Raw genomic sequence first — 7652 nt, forward strand, 5'->3', positions numbered from 1 at the left:
GGAAGAACTGACCCAAGCCCAGGGCTTTGCACCCGACAAACGGCTTGGAAGTTCCATTTGAACCTCAAAACACCCCTGCAAAGTATTGGTATCATCATGTGACCCATGAAGCCCTTCCAAGACTGAGACAGGGGAAGGGACTTACCCAAGGCCACACTGCTCGAGGAGCCATGCCTTCCAGTCTGTTTTACCTGACCCCAAATCCCACGTCCTTCTAGATCGTTCTGTGACCTCCACTACGGACGTCCTGCACAGAGGTTAGGGCTCCTGGGTTTCTGCACCGCCCCCAGCCGCTCCCATCCTTGCTGATTTCAGCAGAAAAGTCCTCACCAGGAGCTAACGTTGATCTGAAATTGCTATCCATGTGGAAAGGCTTTGAAGAAAGCTCTGGGCAGAGGAGACATTTTCCCTTATGCAGGGGCAAGGGAAGGACCAAAGGGCTGCCTTCAGTGGGGGCAAAAACCCAGATTGCAGGCTGATGACAGACAGAGGCAGGGGCCCCAGGAAAGGGGCCGGGTGGTCTGGACCCCCATCCACAGGGAAAGGCAGAGGCTCCAAACTCCTTGCCTGAACCTGGTGCTGGGACTCCAGGGGCTGCCCCTTATCCCCCAGTCCTTCCCCCCTCCCCCTCCAGCCCCCACAACAGTCTTCAACACCCCTTTAAAAATTAAGGGTGCGGCAAAGGTGGGGGCCGCTCCTGAAACAGATAAGAGGTAATTGCCTGCCTTTGACTCCTCTTGATGTGAAAATGGGATTGGAATGACTCACTCTGGTTGAAAGGTTAGTTGAAGGTTATTACAGGAAAATTGTTATTCATACATTTTTTCTGTGCGGCCGGATAGCCTAAAAGATTAAATTCACAGAGTGCATAATGACCCATCAGGGCGGACAATGGTAGGGGCGTCCCCGGGGAGGGGAGATAACGGAACAGAGACTTCTCTGAATAATTCATGCTCCAGCAGACTCGGCACTAACAGATTACAGGAGGGCTTTCATTAGAAAGGAGAGGACGGAGGGAAAGGCGCTCTGAAAGCAGCGGGTGTGTTTCTCAGCATCCAGGGCAGTGCCAGCACCGTTTGCTGTGACTTCAGTCAGTGCCTGTCCCCACACCTTGGGGGGCTGCAAGAAGAGGGAAAGGCGCCGTGTGTCACTGCAGCGCAGTGATGGGCATCCCGCTCCTGAGAGGTCTGGGCCTCCTGGCATCATCCTGAGTCTTGAGGCTCCCAAGTGGCGGAGTCCAGATTCATCTGTGGGGCCCCGCATTATTTAAGTGACAATATGGTTCTGGGAAATAGCAGTTTCCTGAAAGTGTGGGGACAGATGTCTTGCTCCTGTGCCATCCGTGCCTCTGAGCACACCCTCGTGTGGACACAGAGCAGAAGGTGGAACTGGAGGCTGCTTGGGAAAGATTGGCCAGGACTAGAATGTTGTCCCTCCAGGAACACCCCAAATCCTGGCCTTGACCCTAAGTGCGGGCATAACCTTGGGCAAGTGGAAACCCTCGCTTTTCAAAGCAAGTGAATCCCATTCTGCCTCCCAGGCCAAGGCCAATGTGTGGGCTTGGTGGAAGGCCTCATGTGGGGAGAGATGGGTGGGGCCTCTCCGGAGGCTGCTTTGGACCCCCAGAGGTCTCCTCTGCTCTGACCTCAGGACCCTGGGGGCCACTCCAGGTAGCTGTCCCTTCGGAGGAGGCCTGGGGCAAAGCATTCTGAGGATGCTTCCTCTCTTCTCTCCTAAACCCCTGTTGCAGGGCAGAAAGGATCAGGCCACCATCTCCTGGGGTCCACCCAGATGTGGTGTCTATGACTGCTCACACACCGAGGTGACACACCGCTTTGTTCCAGGTGTCCAGTGTCTTTGCTGTCCCCACACAGGGGAACCCACAGCCACACCAGCTTTACCAAATGCCTTAGGGCCTTGCTTCCGCATGCTGAGGTCCAAGGATGGTGCCTACACCTGCGTCAGGGATGTGCATCAAGAAGGGCCTCCAGACCAAGAACTCGTCTCGCTGTGGCCTGAGAGGAACAGAAGAGAGAGATTTAAACCGCACAATGTAGTGGGAATGCAGAATGCCAAAGACAAAGGGAGATCTTCCTGGAGGGTGGCTCCAGGTTCTAGAATGTAGATTCTGTGTTCTAGAATCAGCTCTAAGCCTCGTAACCTGTGGTGTCGAGCCATCATTTCACGCCTGTCTGTAAAAGTGTCAGATGGGAACTGCCATGCTTAACCTCACTGAGGTGCATCTAAGAGCCAACAACACTGAGCCTTGCAACTGCCGCTTGGTTCATCACCAGCTATGGGTCAAGTCCAGTGTTAAACACTTCCCATGGCTGATCTCGAATCCCCACAGCAGCCCCAAGAGGGAGACAGCAATATTCCCACTCTATGCAGCAGGAAACAGACTCAGAGCGGTTAAGTGACTTGGCCAAGATCACACAGCTGGTAGCGGGGAGAGCCGGATTCGAGACCCGGTTGTATCTCTCGTTCTAAGGCAGGTAGATCTCCTCTTCTCTCAGGGTGCTGGGGGGTAGCTCCGCAACTATGTCCACTCAATGGCTGTTGGTATGGAAAGGCGTTCTCAGGGCAGAAAGGAAGCTGGTGATGGGGTTCACACGCAGCAAAAGTGTAGCACCGTCTTCTACGTGCACCAACTCCCGGGGCTGTTGGGACAATCATGGCGCATGGAAAAGGCCAGGCCTGGTGCCCAGTGCTCAGCAAAGCTCATCCACGCAGGCACCTGTGCCCAGAAAAAGGCTACCCCTGCTGGACTTCTGGGTTTGGCCTCTTTTCCCAAAAGTTATGATCACTCTTTTGTTCCACTGTCCATCCATTCATCCATCATCCATTCACCCCTCTCTGGAGAAACTTACTTCCTGCCTGCCCTTGGCCGGGTGCCGGTCACCAGGGACTCCATTCCATGAGGGCCCTTGGTCACAAAGCACCATGCAAGAGGCCAACACAGGTCCTTGAACCAGCTTGGGCCTCTCCCTCCCTGACCCCTAAAGTCCAGAGTGGCAGAAGAGAGACCAGAAAGGGCAAAGAGAACTAATTCACCAAAGATGGTGTTGGAATTCTGATCACATTTGTTCTGAGTCTCAGGCGAAACACCGGGAGCTCATTCTGCTCGTGGGCTGGCACAACTTTCCGGCCAAAAGGGATCTAGGTCATCAGTTCCTGGATGAAGCTGTGGAGACCATGGTAGATGACTCGCTCAAGGTCACATGGTCAGTAAACCACCACAACCCAATCCCAGGTCTCCTGACTGCCAGTCCTAGTGAGTGGGCTTCAGCTGTGGTAGCCATCGCCAGCCTTGTCTGCAGGTGTGAGAGATTGACCAACATTTCCTTAAGGGGCTTGAATAGATTTCTCCTGCCATTTAAATACGGTCCATTGTTCCCCCCTCGGTTTCTAGAAGCTTATCTTAAATGCATACGGTCTCAGGTAGGTAACTGTGGATCACGGCCTGTCATCTGCAGTTGGTACTCAAGATAAAACAGCTGTTGTTTTAAATCCTAATTAAATCCAAACTCAAGCAATTAATTTATCCCCCTAATGTTCATGATTTGAGTTATATGGATTCAGACTACCCGTTTCTCCCTCTCCCTTCCTTTTACCACTATCTAATGAGCAGCTTGATGTCAGCTCCTGAGCGGGCACGTCCAGAGAGCCAAAGGCAATCACAGTTCTGCAACCATATCTCCCTCAGTAGAGAAGATAAGTAGGGCAGGGGGCTTCTTCCCACCCCGACGGGAGCAGACTTGGGAGAGGCGCAGCCCCGGGCAGGGTCCTACCCCTGGCTGCGTGCCCTTGGCCACACAGCAGCTCCTCTGAGCCCCCTTCAATTCTGTCTTAGCAGGTGCAATGGGACTTGGAGGAGCATACGATGCCTCACCTGGCTTTATGCAGGATTCCCTGACAAATCTTCCCAGATCGTCGAAGAGAGGTAGCATTTTGAAAAATTGATAAAGTGGAAATGAAAACGTTGGTAGGTTGATTCTTTCCAATGCTCCCCTCCTTCCTGCCCCAGGTAGCCAAGCCCAGGGAAAAGATTGTCCATGCGTTTAAGAGAGAATTCTACTCAGATGTTCTGTTTCTCAAAATGAAGGAATCAAAAATAAAGCTCATCCACATGCCAGAGGGGATCCTGGAGTGTGTTCTAGAACAAATAGAGGTCATTAGTGGATATGCACACACACATACACACACACACACACACATCACAACCAAGTGGGAAGGGCTGCCCATTCTCCCATTTTTTCGCATTTCCCCAGTGTGTCCCCTTTTCTTGATGTCCACAGCTTTGCTTAAGTCCATCTGTTATATCTTATCTCAACTATCGCTTTTGCTTTCTAAACGTCTCCTTTCCTCCAGCCTATTCCCACCCTCCACCCTGCCAAAAAGTGCAAAGTACTGCCCATGTATAGCTCACACCTATTGGGTACATCCTGAGTTCCTCACTGGGAGTCCAAACCTTTCTGTAATTTACAGAAATAAACAGCCTATTTATATTCAGTCAGAGAGATCGTCTGCACTCTTCCTCGAGGTGCGATCTTATCGGGTCTGAGTGTTGCAGGAAGGCATCGGTTACAGAGACTTAGAAAACTTTATTGCTCTCACAGTGAGCACCAGTATCGAGCCCAGCTTAAAGAAGTAACTTTTTGGGAACGTTTCATATGAGAAACTTCCAAGGAGAGCCTATAAAACAAGGGAAACCAGAGTAAGATCATGGGTTGTATCAAGGTCGGTTCTCTGGTGGTGATACCATTCCATAGTTATGCAGGATGTTACCTTAGAGGAAATGGGGCAAAGGGTATAAAGAGCTCCCCATATTATTTCTTTTTTTTTAAAGTTTTTATTTAAATTCCAGTTACTTAACGTATAGTGTAATATTAGTTTCAGGCGTACGATATAGTGATTCAGTGCTTCCACATATCACCCGGTGCTCATTCCAACAAGTGCCCTCCTTAGTTCCCATCACCTATTCACCCATCCCCCCCACCCTACCCATTTTATTTCTTTTTTTAAATTTTTTAAATGTATTTTATTTATTTTTGAGAGACGGAGAGAGACAGTGCAAGCAGGGGAGGGTCAGAGAGAGAGAGGGAGATACAGAATTCGAAGCAGGCTCCAGGCTCTGTGTTCACAGCTCGTGGGGCTCAAACCCGCAAACTGAGATCATGACCTGAGTCGAAGCCAGATGCTTAACCGACTGAGCCACCCAGGCGCCCCCATCCATATTATGTCTTACAATGACATGTGTAAGTACAATTATATTAAAATTAAAAGTTAAGAAAAAAACCAAAACAAGCAAACAAAAAAATCTTCCCCCCTGAAACATCTCCCCTTCAACTCCCTCCTTTCCTTTTCTCCATCATTGTAACAAACAAGATCCCATCACAAAAGGCAAGGCCTTTTTCAGGAGAGATCAGAGGAAGGAGCCTATAAAGGTAACATTAACCCTAACCTTGGAGGTTCATTATCAGATGATCCATTTAGTAATTCCACATGTGTCTGAGCTCTTCCCGTCTCGTGGCAGGTTGCCAAGGGGCCAACCACACTGGCCTTGGGGTCCCAACGTCTTGGAACCAAATCTCTTTCTTGGCCCTGGAGGTGCCTCTTCAGTGACCGACACAATACATAAATGCTCATGGCGGTTGGATGTTGTTCTGGGCACACACCCTTCCTTTGGAAGAACCATCCCTTTCACACACCTCGAGGTCCAGGAGGTGCCACAGTTGGGCACCCTGGCCCCTCCCACACCATTAGGGTAAACTCTAACCTGGGGCAAACCCTGGTTATAATGATTGGTTGAAAGGTATGCACGTGACCCAACCTTGGCTAATCAGAATCTTGCAAGGACTTGCCCGCTGCAATTGATTTTTTTGTCTGGAGTCTTAGTGGCAGGATGATGTGAAGTCAGGGTTCTTAGCACTCATCCTTTCTGACCATACAGAAAAAGACCTCAGTAGAGTGAATGGAGCCAACACAAAAGGGTATCATCTGGGAGAAGAAGGAAGGTCAAAAGAGAGCCCTTATTAAGACTCTTGATGTCTTCTGGATGTGGCCCTGACCCTCCAAAGCCTTCCCAGTAACAACGTGCCCTGACATGTCCCCTTCTGTTTTCCAAAGTCAGTGTGCGTTGGTTTTGATCCCATGTAACTCAGAGAGTTATAACTTCTGCAAAACCCTAATTAAAGCATTCCTTCACAGCCAGTGAAGGAAAGGCAAAAGAGTCCGGCTCTCCAAAACTTTTTATGCCAAGTGTTATGTAGATGTCCAGAAAGGGAAATGCAGGGTGCTAGAGAACCGTAAATGCCTCTCCTGGAGACTGAAGAAGAGGTAGACACTTTACAGAGTGGGTGGAAAACAACCACTAAATACTGACTTCTGCTCATTGAGTTTTTTCTAAATAAGTCAGCAGAAATAGGACTAAATCTTCCCCAGGAGTTGCTTTAGTTAGAAAATAACGTATTCGTTTTGTAATATAACTTTTTGGATCTCTTTCTTACTCACATTGAATCCCTAACTGCCCCAACACAGATACCGCCATTTTGTTCAGAGTGACGTACCCTCTAGAATAAGACACAACTTTCTACTTTATTTCATTTTATTCTTATTTTTCCATTTCCGGTCACTTCTCTACAGCCAGTTAGGTGGTGTCATATCATCTCACTCATGAATTTCCAGACCCTCCACTTTCTGCCAGGAGCTTTGGAGATGCAGTTGCTTAGACGGGCACCAGCCTCAGTTAGATCGACCAAAACTGTCGTCCAGGACTTGGGGGATTTTATCCATGAGACGCAGGAGTGAGACGCTCTTCGTGCGGTTGCACCTTCTCCACGTGGCCTGGTTCCTGGGACTTGGGGTTGTGCTCACCGTGTGGACCAGAGGGATGGAGGGTGCACCTAACAGCAAGAGGAAAATGAAGGTGGCAGATGGAGGGAGAGCAAATGGCTTCTTGTTCTGATCGGTTTCTGAGGTCGGGGAGCCTGCTTTCCTTTGGATTCTGTGAGGCATCATGTGCCCCGCAAATAAACCTCCCCTTCCCCCTTTTCAGGAAAATTCAGAGGGTTGCCACCCCCTTGCAATGGAAGGATCCTCTCTAACACATTCAGGTCCTCATTCAGCGGTAAAACGCTTGCCCCGCCCCCTCTTCCGTGTCCTCCTTCTCAATCACATGTGTGATCGTTGACGCATGTATGTTATGCAGAATATCAGATATAGGTCAATGGATGTCACCATGGTAAAACAAGCAAAAGAAAAGCTCACACTCCTCAATGCTTGTTAGTAAAAGGATTCAACAATGCGCTCTTCCCCCCTGCTGGTGGAGGGGGGTCACTGGGGTCAGCCCAGGCTTTGGCGTGTGAACTTCTTGTTCCCACCAAATCAGTCAGCTGAAGTGAGAATGTTTTATTTAAGCGGACATGTGTCAGCCTCGGTCTGAAACAAAGACCCGCTGCCAGAGCGGACCGTCACAAAAGCCGGACTGTGTGAGACATCTTTGCTCAGGCACTGATTTCTCTCTATTGCCAGGCACCATTTTGGAAAGTTGCTAGGGGAGGTTGGTCTGCACTTGCACGTCTGAGACACATTCAAGGCTAATGCTTTTGAAAAACAAAGCGCCTGAAAAGGTTTCAGGATGGGGAGGTGGT

General features: G+C 49.7%; 1 long non-coding RNA gene across 1 annotated transcript; it reads right to left on the reverse strand.

Moving 5' to 3' along the window:
- Positions 1-971: 971 nt before the first annotated feature.
- On the reverse strand, positions 972-2070 carry LOC115302648. Its single transcript, XR_003913572.1, has 2 exons — positions 1819-2070; positions 972-1119 (listed from the first exon to the last, which is right to left on the reverse strand). It is a non-coding gene; the product is annotated as an uncharacterized LOC115302648 (long non-coding RNA).
- Positions 2071-7652: the final 5582 nt, after the last annotated feature.

This window comes from Suricata suricatta, chromosome 9 (genome assembly GCF_006229205.1).
Source record: "Suricata suricatta isolate VVHF042 chromosome 9, meerkat_22Aug2017_6uvM2_HiC, whole genome shotgun sequence".
Lineage (NCBI taxonomy): Eukaryota > Metazoa > Chordata > Mammalia > Carnivora > Herpestidae > Suricata > Suricata suricatta.